We start from the raw sequence: 19,296 nt of genomic DNA on the forward strand, positions 1-19,296 counted from the left end.
ATTGACTGCATTTGCACGTAACGTGAAACCTGAAGTCCCACTCCCTTTACCTCCAGTTTCAGGAACTGTATATCTGAATGCGGGCAACTGGAATTGTGAAAAAATGGACCCACGGTTTCCCTCCCCAGACTCAAATTTGTACCTTTTTAGTTTGAATGAAGTTTTGCTGCTTTTAATTCTGGTTGCGCAGTGCAATGTTCCCTCTAAGGCATGCACACGTGCTCATGCTCACAAGGTTTTTTTTTAATGTTCTCTCAGTTAATTTTAGATCCCGATCAGGTTGAATCAGGAAGGCCCCATTCTGAATGCACATGCGCACACACTGCCTTGATACTGCCGCTCAGCACAAAATTCATTCTGCACACATGTGGAAAAAATTAGAGAGAACACTGGCACAGTGCCAACAGAAGGAAGCTCCTTCTTCACTCTGGCTGCTGTTGGCTGCCAGGGCTGTCCTTCATTAAAGAAACAAGCTCTGGCAGCCAGTTAACTTCCTCTCTGTAGTCAGCAAGACTGCAGGGAGGGAGCTCTCCATTCTGTCTGAATGCAGATGGGAGTGAGGGGTGGGGTGTGGAATCGCAGGTCCATCGGATCTGTGGTTCCTTGTTATTTCCAAAGGTGGCCACTCTCTGAAATTATAAACCTCATTTAGTATAGTCCTATTATTTCCATCTTTAGCCACGTGAGGGTTTTTAAAAGCACGCATTCTCATATATATATATATATATATATATATATATATATATATATATATATGGAACATTACACACACACACACACACACTTGGATTAAAAGGAAGGGAAATGATAGGGGGAGACAGAAGCATCTCCAAAGGTGCAACAGAATAAACTTCCACAGAATGCAGATATTTATAGACTGACACAATTACATTCACAGCTAAGATCTATTGGTAATCTGAAAGCAAGAATAGCATAATGAAGGTCTCAACTGGGAGAGGATCAGTACATAGACTTTGTATTTAAAGCAAGTAGTTCTCTTCATGCAATGTCTAGAGTCGAAGCCAAGAAGGGATTTTTGCAGATCATGTTGATGGAAATCCGACTTACCGCATCATTGTCTTAGTAGGGCTATTTCATAATCATTTGAATATTGATTTGTTTGCAGCTACTCATAGGTAATTCTTTCCAGTACTTTACTTGGGAAACAAAGTTCTTTCTTGTTTCTGTATTCTTGCTTAAGTGTCATAATTAGACAAAAACATCACTAAAACAACCGAGTGAGATAATCAGAAATTGTCTGTTTGAATTCTTTTCTCACTTGCCCGGGCTGTATTTTGTATTCTGTGCAAATAGTGAGAGGGATAACTAATGAATGTCATTTTAAAGTAATGGATTAGAGTTCATACTTGTAATTAGAATGCCACTTCTTTTTTAGTTGGAAATGGTAGATATTTTGTAATTGACTCTCATTTAGTTCATTGCTTTCCCCGCACTAACAATAAATCTTTTTCTAATTGGATAAGTCTTTTTCCCTCTAGTTCTTTGCCGAGAATATAAGCTTCTTGCTTATTTCTGTATTCTTACTGAACATTGTTATAAAAAGACAAAATCACCACAGTGTAAAACAGCTGAGCAAGGTAATAGGGAAATCTCTTGCCTGTGTTTGGTTTTGCAGAATACAAGGGTCAGGCGTGTAGGGATGTTGGAGCAGGAATGGAGGGAATGTCCCTGAACTGGGGGGGGGGGGGGGCTGGAGCACCCTCCCATCCCTCAGTGCTGCTGCAGAAGCAGCTGCTACTGCCAGTGGGCACTGTACCTGACCTTTCTCCCCTCTAGTGCCAGGCACCATGTCCACCTCCTTTCACCATTATGCATGCGGCCCAGCTAGCCAGCATTTTCTGCAAGTGCCCTGCTGAATGAATCTTTCTTTTCCCTTGCTTGCATACTGATGAAGGCTGGTGGAGGGGGCAGGCCCAACAGAGCAGTGCTGGGGAAGGGAAGCTGGTGGCAGCTGGGGGGCCTGGCAGCAAGCAGGCATATTTTATTTTATTTTATTTTATTTTATTTTATTTTATTTTATTTTATTTTATTTTATTTTATTTTATTTTATTTTATTTTATTCTATCTATCTATCTATCTATCTATCTATCTATCTATCTATCTATCTAACATTTATATCCCACTCTTCCTCCAAGGAGCCCAGAGTGGTGTACTACATACTTGAATTTCTCCTCACAACAACCTTGTGAAGTAGGTTAGGCTGAGAGAGAAGTGACTGGCCCAGAATCACCCAGCTAGTATCATGGCTGAATGGGGATTTGAACTCGGGTCTCCCCGGTCCTAGTCCAGCACTCTAACCACTACACCACGCTGGCTCTCGTGGCATGTGGCGGGGGAGCACCACCCTCCCATCCTGTCCTAGGGCTACTGTCTGCCTTCCTACACTCCTGACAAGAGTAGTCATACTATTTCTTGTATGACTTCTGCTGCACAGTATAATGGCAGATAACCATTTTGATCTTTGAAATGTATAAATGTGTGTTAAATATATGTACACACACACACAATATCATGGAAGTATAACAGTCAAATTAGATGTGGTAGCAGGAGATTTGTTAATGGATCTCCCACAGTTTTTTAAAAAAATTGAATAGCACCTATTGGGGGATTTGGCTGAGGACACTGGCTGGCAATACTGCACAGGGAAATGCGAGCAGCTTGAGCAGCAGTGGGGCTGTGCTGCAGTGCAGCAGGGTCCCGCAGTAAGCTTTCTGTGCATCTAGTTGTGCAAGGCAGTGTCTATTGGAAATGACTGTCGCATTGTGCAGTTGCCTGCATGGGGTCCTGCAGCCCCACAGTGCAGCTCCATCAGTGGTGCTTAAACACATGCACAGGCAGTGCTGTTCTTATGTAAACTGCCTGCATTCCCTTGCACCTATGTCATCCACTGGCTGCTGAGGAGACTCTAAGCCCCTTTTTTATCTTGTTGTTTTTTGATAAAATCTGCCTCTCTAATTGCTATTTATCTCATGAGGAAAATTTATAAACATATGATCATCTATCTCTACTACTACAACTACTACAAATATTTATATACCCCTTTTCAGCAAAAGTTTCCAAAGTGGTTTGCATAGAGAATAAACAAACAAACAAACAAGATAGATCCCTGTCCCCAAAGGGCTCAAAAGAAACATAAACAAAGGGCTAAAAAGAAACATAAGATAGACACCAGCAACAGCCACTGGAGGGATGCTGTGCTGGGGATGGATAGGGCCAGTTGCTCCCTCAGTGATAAATAAAGGGAATTACCACTTTGAATATATGCCTCTTTGCCCAGTAAGTAGGGATGTGCATGGTCCGGACCGGTCCGGACCGGCACCGAGGGGGGGGGTCTACCTTTAAGGGCGGGGGGGTAGAACTTACCCCTCCCGCCGGTCTTTCCCCTCCGGTGCTGTAGTTTCAAGCAAAGTTTTTGGGGCGGCAGCGTTCCTTGCTGTCGCCCCTGCCCCCATCGTTGCCTGGAAGTCTCCGTAATAGCAGCACGCATGCACGTGTGGCGGCGCGCGCACGCCGCCTATGCCGCCCCAAAAACTTCACTTGAAACTACAGCGCCAGAGGGGGAAGAGCGGTGGGAGGGGTAAGTTCTACCCCCCCCGCCCTTAAAGGTAGACCCCCCCCTCGGTGCCGGACCGCTGGACTGGTCCGGCTCCGAACCGGTTCGGAGGCCTCCAACATGGCCTCCGGACCGGTTCGTGCACATCCCTACCAGTAAGCAGGGGGTCTCCTACTCTAAGAGTAAGGCAGCCTTGCGTAATATCAGATTCATGAAATAAGACCAAAATAAAACTCTTTTAAAAGAATAAAACAGATCAAGATCTCCTTTGTGTTTGTTTCTCTTAAGAGCTTATAGAGTACAGGAATAAAGTTGTACATCTAAATGGAGTGTATTCTCTAGGGTGATGATAAATCTCCTGGATGCTGTGGAAGAAGAAAGGAAGAAATTGTTAAGTGAGAAGTTGTACCAATAAGTGCAGTTGTAACAGATTTAAAAAGAGACAGACTTGCAAATGTGTACTCAGAGAAAGACACTTGCAAGTGCATGTGCAGAGCTAGTAAAATCCTTATCCATGTCTGATCCAATAATGTGTACTTATTCAGGTGATACATTCTTAGAGAGAGGGGTGGGGAGGGAGTGAAAGATTTGCATCTTACATTAATAGATTATATTTCAAGTTTATTTGTTGGGGACATTTTCCATTTTGTTTTTGTTAATTTGAGCATATCTGCCTTGTTTGAGCATATCTGTCTTAACATTCTCAACTTCTGTGGGCAGTGGAATGACAGAAGATATTTCCCCTCTTCTAATAGCATGTGTCATTATGCTCGGGTATAAACAGAAGAACGCTGATTTGTCTCAACTTGGATTAGCGCTTGTTCTGCATAGGTGTATAGAGCGAGTGCACAAACTAAACTAAACTGTGCTGACCTTGGAAGTGTGTGTGTGTGTGTGTGTGTGTGTGTGTGTGTGTGTGTGTGTGTGTGTGACATCTAGGGTTCTTAAAGTGGAGCACGATGGACTGTTGGGTTAGATCACTTTGTTTTCCTAGCATGCTTTGAGTTCCTGCTATATAAACTAAATTCCACCACCTGTGTGTGTATATGTGTGTGTGTATATGTATATATGTGTATATATGTGTATATATGTATATATATATCCTTACAGCAATAGGGCAAAATCAGGATTAGTTTTCAGAAAAGGCAGTCTTTTTAAAACCACAGTTTGAAACTGAAAATAGTAAGTATCAGAAAGGAATTGTTCAGAATATTTAAGAAGTTCTTACTGAAGAGAAATAAATTAAAAATACCATTGTATTGCTTCATCTACTTTTTCTTTGATTTAAAAAGTATTCTGCTTTGGAGTTACAAGTACAAAAAGAAAATTGCACAAAAATAAAATTGTTTTTATGCACAATAAAACTTAATTCCAGCTTGAAATAATACAGGCCGACACTAGGCTAATGTTGTTTGTGCCAAATAAGGTTTTGTGTGCACATTGGGAATGGGATGAATTTCAACAATTTCCCTTTCCCTCTGCAAGCTCCTTGCTTTTTTCTGAAAATATCTCTCTAAGGGTTGCAGAATCCTTAATGATACATTTTCACATGGCTCAGAGGGCTGCAGAAAGAAGGGATCAGTGAATATCATCCATTGCACAAGCAAAATATTATTCAGGGTGTGCATATAATAGTCTGAATCCCAGCCACAGTTTTTAACACACACAAATCACAATTGTATTATAATGGGCAGTAATATTTTAACTTCTGATAAGTTTATTTTTTTTAATCTTAGAGGGTATATAACACAACCAATAGAACGCTGGCACCCATGCTACAATGTGGTGATGCTTTTGGACAACCTCCAAGCACTAAATTAAATTCTAATTAGCATGGAAAAGATTACTGTGATAAATTTGAGATCAACACAAATTTCTGGTGAAATAATGACATGGTGGTAAATGTGCTGCAATGTTTTACAAAAACTCATTTCTCCACTATACCATTTAATAACATTTTGACCACTATTCTGCACCCTTTATAGTAAACAGCGTGACTTCTGAGAAGTACGGAAGTAGCACTGTAGCTGGAGGGTTTATGATAATTCCATAAGCAGAGAAGTGTCTCTGCAAGGGAGAGATAAACAGCAAGTAATCCTCATAATTCCCTACTGATAGCCTATCCATCTCTGGTATAAATTAGAAAGCCTAGAGATTAGAAAAGCTAGGCTGGGTGTAGCTCACAGCATTAATCACAGTATTAGGTCAGCAGTATGCTGAAATGCTCTGTCTTTGCAGTTGGTGTTTTGCTACAGGTTTCAATTGAGTAATACAGCTTCAAATAAGTATTGATGGATTGGTCAAGCTTCCATAATATGATTCTTCCTGGGACATTTGTTTCATTTATTGAATGAAACTTGCTCGGCTGCTTCTGTTCTTCTTGCTGTTCTTGAACCTATGATACTTTGTCCTACAACTTTGGCAACAATCTGCCTTGGCATAAAAAGTTGTCATTCTATTACAGTAGTACACTATTCTTCCTAAATTTTAGAATCTATGGGAACATCCAGACTAAATTACTCCTGAGTTGTCCTATCATATTGAAATTAAGTAGCCTTTTAGAGTAACTCCTGAGTAGTACTGCTGAGTAACTTGGTCTGGATCTCTGCCTATATCCACCCCCTTCATTGTGTGTATGCGCGGTGGGCCTTTGGGGTCTTAAAACATGCATGCATGTATGATCCAGTCATATCCCAACATGGTTTAAAACAAAACAAAGAAAACCTGTTTCACAAACAATTGAAAAAGTATGTTTTTTGCCAGTAGAGTGGTAAAATTTCTTGTGAGAAATGTTAGCTTGTATTAAAAGGATCACTAAAAGTGACCCATTTGTGTGTGATGTGGCCTGGCCCATCTCCTGTGGGGTAAGCTGAGCCTTCTTATATTGTAGAACCATAAAAGAAATTAGATCTGGGTAATAGGTTTCTGCCATCACTCCTTGTTTTACCACAGGGAATTGGGTTCTGGTAAGGAGCACCCATTTAAATAACTATCTAGATGTGATTAGGTGGAAGGCGTCATGGAGGAAATACCTTGAGTGGAATTTCCAACAAATTTGCAAAGCAAGATTTCTGTAACACAGGATGTAGGATAATTCCATTACTAAAGGCTTCCAGGGAAAACAAAGGAAATTGCATAGAGATATACAGGGCAGTCTGCAAGCTTCCTAACAATATGCACAGTTATCACCACTTCTATGTCTTTCAGTAGGGAATACAGCGGGGAAATAACTTGCCTAATGAGCAAGAGGCTGCCGGTTCAAATCTCTGCTGGTATGTTTCCCAGACTATGGGAAACACCTATATCAGGCAGCAGCGATATAGGAAGGTGTTGAAAGGCATCATCTCATACTGTGCAGGAGATGGCAATGGTAAACCCCTCATGTATTCTACCAAAGAAAACCACATGGGTCTGTGGTCGCCAGGAGTCGACAGCGACCTGATGGTGCAACTTTCCATACAAGAACTGGTAACACTGTAACAGACCCCAAGGGTTCCTCTTAGGCACTGCTGGCACCTCCCTAGAGGTTTTATCCCTCCCCAGAGATCACTGCCAGAAACTCCTTGAAAGACTAACTCTCAAAAGCAACCGTTTTCCTCTCCCCACCAACCTCAGGGTCTTGTTTGTAGGAGGCACTCTTCTCCTGATTAGCAGCTCTTTGAGCCACTCTGCAAGTCCATTCAGAACTCTTTTTATTAGAGTGCACATCCTTTTCAATCTGATTCAACAGTTTTCGCAACCCACAAGTTTGCTATCCCTCCATTGCATCTGTTGAAATGAATTGTGTAGCAGGAATTTGTTCTTGCTTCATTGTACCTTTTACTAAATTCTGACAATTCAGCCTATTTACTTGTGTTGAATGGATATGTGGTCATGCAAAGCAGGCGACATCATTCGGTGACTCAGCTATGCCAAGGACGGCAAGAAAGAGAGAATGAGCTTTAAAGGATTTTTTTATCTTCTGAAATTACCCTTTTCACACTGAGCATTTCCAATATAATTGGAACTCATTATATGCATTAAAATGGAAAACACGGTAGTAGCAGTCAAGCAACTGTGGCAATAAGAGTGGTGGCAGCAGGAAGAACGAAAGAAACCAGAGCAGGTGCAGGGCAGTGAGCATTTATAATGCTAGTCTAAACCAACTTCGTAGTTTGTGGGCAGGTTCAAGTAGTTTGAATCTGAAACCAGATTTGCACAGTTTGGTTTGTTATGATCCATGACGTGGGCTATTTATATGCAGCTATATAGAGAGGATGCCATGTACATAATGTAGTTAAAACTTTCTCTATTTAAATTTAACGATTTGCTTCTCTCTGAACTGATGCTTGTTTCTGATACTGCGGCAGGCAGGAGGAAGAAGTGAGATGCCTATTATAATGTAGCAAGCTGACAGCTGGTCTTGTGTAGTAGCCAAGAGCAGTGTTTGCTCTATTCGGCTCCCCGCCCCCATCTCTGTGTGGAATGGGTTTTGTTCAGGGCAGCAGTATCAAGGCGGTGTGTGCGCACTGTATATTCAGAGTGGGACCTTTCTGATTAAACCTGAGTGGGATCTAAAATTAACTGAGCAGACATTTTAAAAGTTTGAGCATGCACACACATGCACGCTTTAGAGGGAACACTGGCAAAGAGTCTGTGTTGTGAATCAGGCCTTCACTAGTTTGAATGTTGCTTCTACCATGAACTCACAAGGTCAGTGAGTTTCAGTATTTTTCAAGCAGGCGACATTGGGCAAAACTCTGCACAGTACTATGTTTTTCTCAATGCTTGGAGAGCCCTGGAAGAGAGACTGAGTCTTCTCTTAAAAGCTCTAGGAAGAAAGCCCTGGGAAGGGCTACAGTTCCCAGCCCTAGGTGCAAACCTTCAAAGAGGGTGCAGTGGCTCAACAGGGCCCAGTTTCCCTTAAAGGAGCCCCCCAACACTGGCCACAGCACTGTACAGTGGGAATGTTTGCCTCCACATTATGCCAGGGAGACTATGCAGCACATTCATCTTTAGCCAAAGCTTCACGCAGGCTCAATAAAAGGAGCCACAGTAAGTCAGGGAGCCTCACTTAGTGGGCCTGACATTGAAGAATACCGTACTAAGTAGCCTTGGGTAAGTCACTCCCTGTCACTCTTAGCTCCTCAGCTGTAATACTGGGGTAATAATACTTTTTATTTCAGGGTTGTTAGAATTATGTCCAGATAAAACATGTGAAGTAGGGGTGTGCATGGGCCTATTTTTCGCAGTTCAGTCCAAATTCGGTTCAACCCGGGGATCTGTAATTTCGGCCGGCCAGTCCATCTCACCAAACTAGTTCCGTAGTTTGAGGGGCTGTGCTTGTAAAGAAGAATCCTGGCATGAAAAGGCTTCTAAAGGGTGCGGGGGTGGGGTGGGCACAGCAAGAAGGCACCTTTCAAAGTAGATGTAAGGTGCTTACTGGTCCGTCAGCCACTGCCGCTCCTAAAAGTGTCCCCCTCCAGCAGAGGCCAATCTGCACAGTGCAGTTCTGGAACTGACCTGGCCTCCGTACATGCACGGAGATCACATAAATGGCCTCTGCGCATGCATGGAGGCCAGGTCAGTTCCAGAACTGCATTGTTACCATGTGGGCAGGCTGCTGGGGGAGCGTCTTGCACTGGGTCTGCGCCAGGGGGGCTTTGAGGCTACTGCCACCGGACCAGTAATCACCTTACATCTACTCTTAAAGGTGTCCTCTTGTTGCCCCCCAGCCGCCCTTTTCAAGCCAGGATTGTAAAGGAATCCTCACTAGATTCGCCTTTACAACATAGCCCCTTGAAATGCTGCACTAGTCTGCTGTGAACTGGGCCGGATTCAGTTTGACCTTGGACCGGACCACCTTGCCTGAAAGCTGGTACAGTTTGCAATCAAACTGTCATCCTGGCCCGGCTCACGGTGGACCAGTTTGCAGTTGAACTGTTCATGCACACCCCTAATGTGAAGCATTTTGCACACTCAAAGTGCTATGCAAATGCCAATAATTATACAGGGTGACACAAATAAGATGGGTTTGGTTGTTACTAAATAAAATAGGCCTTTTAAACAAAACATTGTTCATTGTTAAGTAGTAACTAATCTCTGTTACAATCACTACAGTAACTTCCAGATGATGTTGGAATGTTCTCAATTACCTTCCATGAATGATATTATTTTCATTAAGCTTCCTGAGAGTTTTTCCAAAATTTGTGGAGTAATTTTGCATATAGCACTGGAGATATTGTGGAGTTTGTTCAGCTTTTCAAAACTCTACCAAGGATTGTTTTGGAAATAAACATAAATAGAACCAAGCTTCATCAGTGAAGAATATTATCTTGTATGGCTTTAACTCGAGTTGGTGAAGTGCTCCCTATTTACACTCAGCTGTTTTGCTATTCGTTGAACAAGTGTCTTCGGATCACGTATGATAAACTCACAGATTTCATTTAATTTCTCATCACTCACAGCTCTCTTAGGATAATTCTGTTTTGGTGGGATAACTGATCATGTGGTGCAAAATTTAACAAAGTCTTGTTTGTGTTAAAGATAAGAATGACAGGGGAGGGAAGTATGAATCTTTCTATCTCTTATTGTGGGCAAATTTGGGGGAGCACAAAGGAGATTGTCTTCCTATCTATTTTTGTGAAAGAGAACAGTATAACAACAATGCTAGAGGGGTTGATTTGGCAGAATAAGAAAAGCTGAATTTTCAGAAGTCATAGAGAAAATATATACTGAATACTATGAAAATATTGTAGAAAATGCAGTATCCCTGAAGGGAAGCAAGCTTGCAAAAAGCACTACTACTAAATATTATGAGTTACTGGTGCTGGATGCCTGTGAGAGACATTGGCTATAAATCCAGAACAGTGGGGTATTTTACAGGCAGCCATTATATTGCTCAGGATTTTATTATGTTTTGATTTTCCCATCATTATTTTTTATTCTTCCTAAGCATCAGACTCTTTTGTTCAAGTTATAAAGTGGAAAGCATATTTTTTTCTAAGCATCTTAATTTCTCACGTTTTTGAAGTGGACTCACTTCCTTATGCATCAGGAGAGATGCAGGAAGGAGAAATGTGAAGCTGGAGGAGGAGGGAGATGTAAACAAATATCATGCTGTGGCTTTGCCATCACACACAAAAAAGGTGTCTCTCTGTTGGAGGGGTGGCAGCAGGGTGCCTAATTTTTTATTTGAGTACCTGCTAATAGAGAAAAAAGGCAATACTGGACTAAAAGACCTCCAGGCTCCCTTCCAAATCTATAATTCTATGATTAAACCTTTCCTATAGAGTTCCGATTGTAGCAAACTGAATAATGATGGCTGGAAGGGTTCAAGAAAGCATACACAAAACCATTCTTCTGCTCTGAATAACTACACAGTGATCTCAGCTGATTAGGCCTGGTGCTATCTTCCTGTGCTGCAGCATTGCTGTTCACACATGGTTCCAGTAGTAGCCCTTCTACCTACACTGCTGTTTTCCAGCCCCCACTAACAGGGAGCCAAGGCTTTTAACTGAAATTTAAATTTTAAAAGTGTTTTTATCTATTGTGATTTTTCAATACATTCAATAAATAAATAAAATAAATAAAATAAAATGATGTTGCCCCCGCAGCACAGATGAGCACAGCAGCAGCAGTCCCACAATAAGCCACACTTGAGGGCCCTGGGCAGGCCCACTTGGAGTCATCACCAAGCAATAAGAGGGGTGGCCCCAGAAGTGAGGTGTACAGGAACATAATACTGAATAAGGAGAGACTCTAGAGGCAAATTGGGTGAAACTTTCAAGCATCCTGGAGAGCCGCTGACACAGTAAGAAGAGGAGGCTGCTACCGATCCCTGTGAGGCAACAAGAGATGACCAAGGCAAACAAGCTCAAGGGACACTAGGCTGCTCAAAAACCTAATTGGGGCAGTGATATTAATGCCAGGGACTGTAGCTACTATAGCCTGTTGGTGAATTGCCATTAAAAGCTGCTGCCTCATGTGCAGGGGCATATCTAGGGTGGGGCAGGCAGGGCACATGCCCTGGGTGCCACTTGAAGGGGGTGCCATTTAAAAAAATTTTTTTAAATGGCTGCCCAAACCAAAATGGCCACCGCACATGCTCAAATGGCTTCTGTGAGGACCTGGGCCATGCCAGGCCTCACAGAGGCCATTTGAGAATGTGCAGTGTCCATTTTGTTTTCAGCAGCCATTTTTTAAAAATTATTTTTAAAAGTGGCCACCGCACATGCTCACATGGTCCCTGCGAGGCCCTAGAGGCCAGCAGGGGGAGCGTGAACCTTTGCAGACCCCCCATGGCCTTTAGGAAGTCCCCCAAAGGGGCTAAAGTTTATATATATATATATATATATATATATATATATATATATATATATATATATATATATATATATATGTCACTGTACACATATTCAGATTGGCACTATGTATGGAGAATCAGGGCTTGTGAATACTGAGCTGAAGCTTATGAGCTAGGATTATATTCATTTGCTCTTACTTTGCTTCTTGTGATAAGTGAGTTAAATGTGATGTCTTAATAATATGGCTATTAATGGTGAATTTGTCTTTGACTCAGTGTGAAATCCTTAGTATTAAGGCCCACTGGGAGTTTATTGCTCTCTTTATCTTATTTTAACTGTCTTTCTGAAATACTAGAACATATTCCAAGCAGTGACAGTTTACTCTGCATATCCTTTGATTATTTTCAGAGTATCTGGGAAAAGTCAAATTCTCCATTTATTTTTAAAACTCATGTAATAGTGATGCTACAATGCATAGTAGAGAATGAGACAGGCACTTCTGTTTAGTTTCCTAAGTAGACCTCCACATAGTATTTGGGTATTTCATGAGCCCCAGCATACTGAAATTTGTTGTTTTGCAGCATTTTTTGGTCTGGCTATGTTCACTGCTAAATAGTTTTTGAAATATTAAAAGATTAACAAGCTTGACTTGTATATTTCAGGTGATATGGTACAGTTATCTGAAAGATGGGTGTCAGATGTTTGGACAGGGGGCACAATTTCAGTGCTTGCCCTAGGCCCTATTTTCCCTAGATACACCTCTGCTCATGTGTCTGTTGACCCCATGCATCCTACCAATGCTCCCGGCCCTTTCGATGTAGAATTGACACTTTGGGGGACACAGATGTTACCGTTACCATGGTCAGTCCTAGTATATGTTTTTAGATAGATACTTTATTTATGGCCTATGGCCAAAACAAAGTATATGTTTTTAATATAGGGTATAATCCTATTAAGAGTGTCCTTGAGCATGAGCAGAGTGCTTTCCCCTTAGCTTTAAGCAACTATAGCTAGTCCTAGCACATCTCAGTTTCCAGTTATGAGTTCCAGTCAAGCTTGTGGCCTAGCATCTCTAATTTTAGAAAGTAAAACCAAGAACTATTCAGTTGCCTGGGCAGAGCTGATTGCTTCTACTGCTTCATGTTGCCTGCCCACAGCATCCCACTGCCTCATTAGACCCTACCTCTTCAATCACCCAGAGCCAATTATTGGACAGTCATGTAATTCCTTGTTCTAGCTTTAAGGTCTGGAACTGAAAGCTCACTACAAAGTTACTATAAGAAGTGGTTTTCCTTCTAATGCAAAGATAACATTCTCCTTTTACAGATATCAGCGAATACAATTTACTTGACCGTGACTGTTTGTGGTTGCTGCCAACCTTCCTCCAAGTCAGCTGGCATGTACAGAGGGCTTGGGGGAAATCAGTGTTTAGTCTCTTTTTCTGGATTGTCGAAATCCTGCTTTTTTAAAAAATATTAAAAAAAAAAACCCTTTTCCAACCACAAAGCAAACAAGAGCTCCCAGGAAGGAATACCTATGCATCCTGTTCTGGTGGAGTGACAAGTCCCTGGTGGAGTGACAAGCACATTTGCTCTTGCTTGTTCTTCAGTAAGTCTGACTAAAAACTGCCATGTGAATGAATGTTGCTTTAATTGTTTCAGTTGGCAGGTCTCTCCATGTGGCGAGCCAGTTGTGTGGGCCACCATAGTGTGGAGAAAAAATGCTGATCCACACAATGAGCTTTCATGTTATGAGCACATGAGCTTGCCACGTGGAGTTAGATGCCACAATATGAAGGGGCATTCACATGTCCCCCTTCTCTGGCTTATTTGAGTGGGACAAATTTTAAGTTCTCCATTGGTTAAGGTTAGGATAAGGGAGACCTGGCTTGGTGGTAGTAAATATGAAATGGATCTAGGTATATTAGTGGACCACAAGTTGATCATGAGCCTGCTATGGGATGCAGCTGCTAAAAAAGTGAATACAATCTTAGACTGCATTAACAGTGGCATCATGTCCAGATCACAAGTAATGATTCCAATCTATTCTGCACTGGTCACACCTGACTTGCAATACAGTATCCAGTTTTGTGCAGCACATTTTATAAAGGCCACTGGTAATTTATTTATTCATTATTTATTTATTTGCATTTCTAGCCTGCCCTATACCGAAAGGTCTCAGTGCAGGTTACAATAAAACCAATATAAAACATAATTAAAATGCAACATCATAAAATCAAAAATACAGTGCCTGAGAGGGGAAAAACCACTACATCTCTAGTCAAATGCCAGGTTAAAGAGGTGAATCTTCACCATTCTCCTGAGTGTACACAATGTCGGACCGTGACGCACCTCAGAGGGAAGGTCATTCCACAACCTAGGGGCCACCACAGAGAAAGACCTCTCACGTGCTCCTACCCGTTTGACAGTGGTTGCACTACCAAGAGGGTCTCTTCTACAGATCTTAACTGATGGGCAGGTCTATATGGAAGAAGCGTTCCTTCAGATATTTGGGGCCCAGGTTGTTCAGGGCTTTATAAGTCAATGTTAAAACCTTGAATTGGGCTCGGTGGCAAATTGGCAGAGTGCAGTTCTTTTAAGACTAGCGTGATGTGCCACATGTGTCTCCAGCAACAGCAACAAATCCAGGAGTACCCCCAAGCTGCATACCTATTCCTTCTGGGGTACTACTACCACCACCTCAAGAACAGGGTATCTCCCCACTTCCTGAACACGAGAGCCTCTGTCACACAGCACCTCCAGCTTATCTGGATTTAGTTTCAATTTATTGGTCCACATCCTGCCCATTACCATCTCCAGGCAACAGTCAAGCACCTCAACTGCCTCTCCTGGTTGAGATGGGATAGAGAGATAGAGCTGGGCCTCATCAGTATACTGGTGGCATCTCACTCCAGACCTCCTGATGACCTCTCCCAGCGGCTTCATATTGATGTTGAAAAGCATTGGGGATAAGGTTGACCCCTGAGAAACCTCACAGGTTAATTCCCAGGGAGCCAAACAAAATTCCTCCATGACAACTCTTTGTTATCGACCCTGGAGATAGGAGCAAAACCACCGCAATGCAGTGCCTCCAACTCCCAAAGCCTTTCCAAAAGGATGCTGTGGTCAATGGTATCAAAAGCCACTGAGAAATTGAGGAGAACCAGCAGGGTTGCACTGCCCCATCCCTCTCCCAATAAATGTCATCAACCAGGGTGACCAAGGCCATTTCGGTGCTGTGATCAGGCCTGAAGATGAACTGGAATGGATCCAAATAATCAGCTTCCTCCAAGCATGCCTGAAGGTGAGCCTCCACCACCTTCTCCAGTACCTTGCCAAGGAAGGGTATATTAGCAACTGGGTGATAGTTATTCAATACTTCCGGGTCTAATAGGGAATGGGTTCAGAGGAGGGCAGCTGAAATAATGAAGGGCCTGGAAACAAAAATATCGTAAAAAACGGTTGAAAAAGCTGAGCATGTTTAGTCTGAAAAGGAGACGATGAAGGGGAGATATAGCTGCCTTCAAATATCTGCAGGGCTGTCACATAGAAGAAGGAATAGGTTTGTTTCCTGTTGTTCCGGGGGCAGATCTAGAACCAATGAGCTGAAATTAGAAGAAAGGAGATTTAGGCTAGATGGTAGGAGATATTTCTGAACTGCAAGAGCCATTTTGGAGCAAAACAGTTTGTCTCGTATGGTGATGGGCTCTCCTTCTCTAGAGCTTTTCAGATAGAGGCTGGGCAGCCATTTGTCAGCCATTTAATGGGGTTGAGCTGGAAGACCGTCAAGGTCCCTTCCAATTTCAAAATGCTATAGTTCTGTGAAATATTGTCCTTTGGGTGGGGATAAAGTCTGTGTAGTCTTTAGAAGAGCCCTTTAGATGAGTTGTTAAGCGGACCTTTGGGGCAGCACCATAAACTTGTGTACATAAATATTAGTCACTTTTGTGGGAAACATGGTTTTCTGCTCCCGTTTTTATTTTTATTTTCTCCACACAGTTGTATAAAGAAATGTTATGGATAACACAAGTGATTCAAAAACCTGCCAAATTTTGTACAAGTCTCCCGTGAATTACCCTTCCTGTTGTAAAAAGAACCATTGTCATTGATAAGACATGTGGAAGAATTTTTTATTATTATTCCTGGGAGGCATGATGATGTGTATGGCAGCAGTATTCATTGAATGGGGAAATAGTTTATTGGAGAAGTACATCCTGCCAAGTAGAGCACAACACTTTTATTGATGCTAACAAAAAAAGAAAAAAGTGGAAAGTAACATTTTGGAAAATGAAAGAAAGAAAAGCAATGCAGTCACCCATGGGAGTTACTATAGAAGCAGAAATCTGAAATATCCAGGCATGTTGCCAACTGCTTCAGTTGTCCAAGTTAATCAACACTTTAATCCTTGCCAGTCCATGATACGCTATAATATAAACATGTAAAACTATACATTTTTTCTGTTTATTGGCATGCTAACCGTTTAATGTTAGATCTGTAATCAATGTATATGTGATGTGTCAAGATAAACTCCTTTATCTTTTGAGGATGCATCTTTATTCTATTTGCTGCAGTTAACAATTTTGTAGAGAGGGGTTTTTTTGGTTTCATTTTTTAATTTAATACATGTATATACCGCCCCAGACCAAAGTCTTGGGGCAGTTTACCACTACTCTAATAAGATCCACACAAAATAGTATTATTGCAGGAGAACTGGTGAAGATATATGTATATGATCTGCTTGAGGACAGTGAAGTTCTTAGACTAATCATTAAATACATTTTTAAAATCCCAATTAAATGTTCTGTATCTAGCAAGGGTGGATAAGTGTGGACTATAAAGAGCCATATCTGTAAAATTTGCATGTTTTACTCAAGCTTTGATTTTTGCTATGTGAATTAAATATAAATATTGTGGCTTGATCATGAAGACATGTTAAAAGCCAAATATAATTCTGAGATACACATACCAAGTTATCACTGTGTGTACAAGAGCCTCCTTGCCAGCTACTGGAAATCCTTCACTGTGCCCTCAGTTTGGAGGCAAGATAGTGCACTCCATAACCTTTGCCTTCCTTGACCCTAGCCCAACTTGTGGCCTTGTATGTGGAAAATGAGTTTCTATTTGGTGATCTGCTTCCCCCTTCCCAACTCTCTTCCAGCATCTGCTATGAGGCATAATTTGTTCCCTGTCTCTCAGCCCTGCTGATCCTGCATCCTTATAATGCTGTCACTTCCACTCTCTCTGAATCACCCTCATGGTGTGCTCTGTGCAGTCGTCATAACAAGTTGGTTCTGACCTGACTGTCCTAACTACCATGCTAGACCACTGCATGGGTACTCAGCCAGTCACTCTGTATAACCATCTAGGGATGTCATGTCTCCTGTGGCTCAGACACTAAGACTCCAAGGGGCACTGCTAGGAGTTAGAAATCTCTGTTTGCTTAAATGTTACTTCTATTGAAGGCTCTTGTAAAGCATCTCTCTGCAACTGAGCAATACCATCCACACATAAGATCAGGCTTACACAGATGAAGTCAACACAGTCTGCATTTAAGGGACCTCCTAGACAATAAGTGTTTGGCTGTCATGATACAGCATGACCTGTTAACTAGAATACTCGAATGTGCTGCATGTGCCTTTGAAAAGTAGTGGGAGACTGGAACTGTTTCTGAATGCTGTGGTTCCAGGAATTTCATTGTTGTGAGGACACCATAAAACCAATCCTTAAAGAACTGTATTTGTTAGCAATTCATTTCAGGGCTTAGTTCCTTAGAGAAAGGAAAGTGAGGGTTTGAGGATAGGAGGGCATTGCTGGTCAGGAGAACTGGGAGAGGGTAAGGGGTCAGGTAATAGGAGAAGGAGGACCTGATCAGAAGAATCGGCAGATAGAGCTGGACCAAGAGGGGATGCTACCTGGGAAAGCCCGCTGAGCGAGAGGACGATGAACCAATAAAAGAATTGGCAGATGAGTGGAGGCAGAGAAGGGAGAGAGAGTGAGACATGAGCAGCTTCTTTATTGTGGAAGGAGAGCTGGCTGCTGATGCTTCAGTGAAGAGTTCCCCACCAGTGCTTCAATGAAGGGTTCCCCTCCAGTGCACCAGTGAAAGGTTCAGTGAAGGAATCTGAGGGCAGAGACATGCCGATGATGGGAAATTCCTGGGAACCAGGAAGTGGAATTAGAGCAGGAAGTTGTTTCCCTGTTCTGCCAGGGGCTGCTTTACTAGAAAATGGATGACTGTTTTGAAGCTGTCGGGGTTCTGTTAAGTGGGGGAGAGTGGGGGAATACATGGTGTATAGACTAGGTCACCTGAACTGAAAGGGATACTCATTGGATACCTCAGCTAGAAAAATTGATGGAAGGTTATTCCCTACACTTTGGTCTATGCTCCAGTGGGATGGCACTTTCTAGAGCGTGTGGCCTGACATAAGCACATTGCTTGTGTCTGAGCACAGCTTCCATCTGAAAGAAGCTTGCAGTCCATTGGGTGCAATGTGTGGGATCAGTAAGCCCTATGGGGACTACTTTTTTAAATCAGGGGGCATGTTAACCACTCTCCCCACTTCTACCGATGAAAAACAGATCTAAATGGAACACCTTCTAGCCTACTCCAGTAAAACTACAAGTGCTCTCTCTCGCTCTCTCTCTCTCACACACACACACACGGAGAAGAGTGGGGGAATTGGGGAAGGAAAAGGGCCCTGGAGAAGAGAAGGGAGGGGGTTCTCCTTATAATTATCTCTCTGAAGTGAAGGGGAAGAGAAGCTTGGTTTTCAGTGGAACATAAGAATAGCCCTTCTGGATCAGGCCCAAGGCCCATCTAGTCCAGCATCCTGTTTCACACAGTGACCCACCAGATGTTGCTGGAAGCCTATAGTCAGGAGCTGAGAGCATGCCCTCCCTCCTGAGATTTTTTCTTACCCCGAGATAACGGAGTGTGGAGATGGCAAAGCAAAGGGTCATATTCTCCAGAACGAATCCCAGAGACTGCAATTTTGGAGGCTTTTGACTATTTTTACAAGTGAAAAAGGTGCTTTGTGTACATACACCAGAAGGGCTTTCTGGTTAATGGTTACTGATGATGACTTTTAGTGGGGAACAATGGGTTTCCAGGTAGCTAGACTTTACCTAGAGGTTTTAAATAATTTCCTAAGGAGAATGTGCATGTTGACAGAAATGTTTATTCTTTTGTTTTGGGTTGTTCCTAATCCACTGAATGGGTTAGGATGCAAATTGTTCATTGCTGATTGTTTCTTCTGGGAATTGGGGCTCAAGTATTGTCTGAGGAACATGATCTATCTTCAAAGCAGAGGTCAGGAGTGTGAAGATGTGAGTGAAGAGAAAGTGAGTCATGGCTACCGTGCCCTGGGTGGTGTCTCTAGAGTGCTTAGAGTCTCCATACGGAAAGCTATTTTGAGGTGTCAAGATGCTAGGCTTGGGC

General features: G+C 42.4%; 1 protein-coding gene and 1 long non-coding RNA gene across 14 annotated transcripts in view; one reads left to right on the forward strand and one right to left on the reverse strand.

The window, feature by feature from the left end:
• The window catches only part of DLGAP1 (DLG associated protein 1), a 575,006-nt gene that overhangs the window by 139,178 nt on the left and 416,532 nt on the right, over positions 1 to 19,296 (forward strand). The window lies entirely within an intron of this gene.
• The window catches only part of LOC128322601 (uncharacterized), a 156,098-nt gene that overhangs the window by 5,962 nt on the left and 130,840 nt on the right, over positions 1 to 19,296 (reverse strand). For 4 of the 5 annotated variants that reach the window (XR_008305809.1, XR_008305808.1, XR_008305806.1 and 1 more), the window contains one exon: positions 3,893 to 3,939. The exons of the other annotated variant lie outside the window; for it this stretch is intronic. This is a non-coding gene — a long non-coding RNA (uncharacterized LOC128322601). The remainder of the gene's footprint in view (positions 1 to 3,892; positions 3,940 to 19,296) is intronic. 5 annotated transcript variants of the gene reach the window in all.

Source organism: Hemicordylus capensis, chromosome 4 (assembly GCF_027244095.1).
Source record: "Hemicordylus capensis ecotype Gifberg chromosome 4, rHemCap1.1.pri, whole genome shotgun sequence".
Classification (NCBI taxonomy): Eukaryota; Metazoa; Chordata; class Lepidosauria; order Squamata; family Cordylidae; genus Hemicordylus; species Hemicordylus capensis.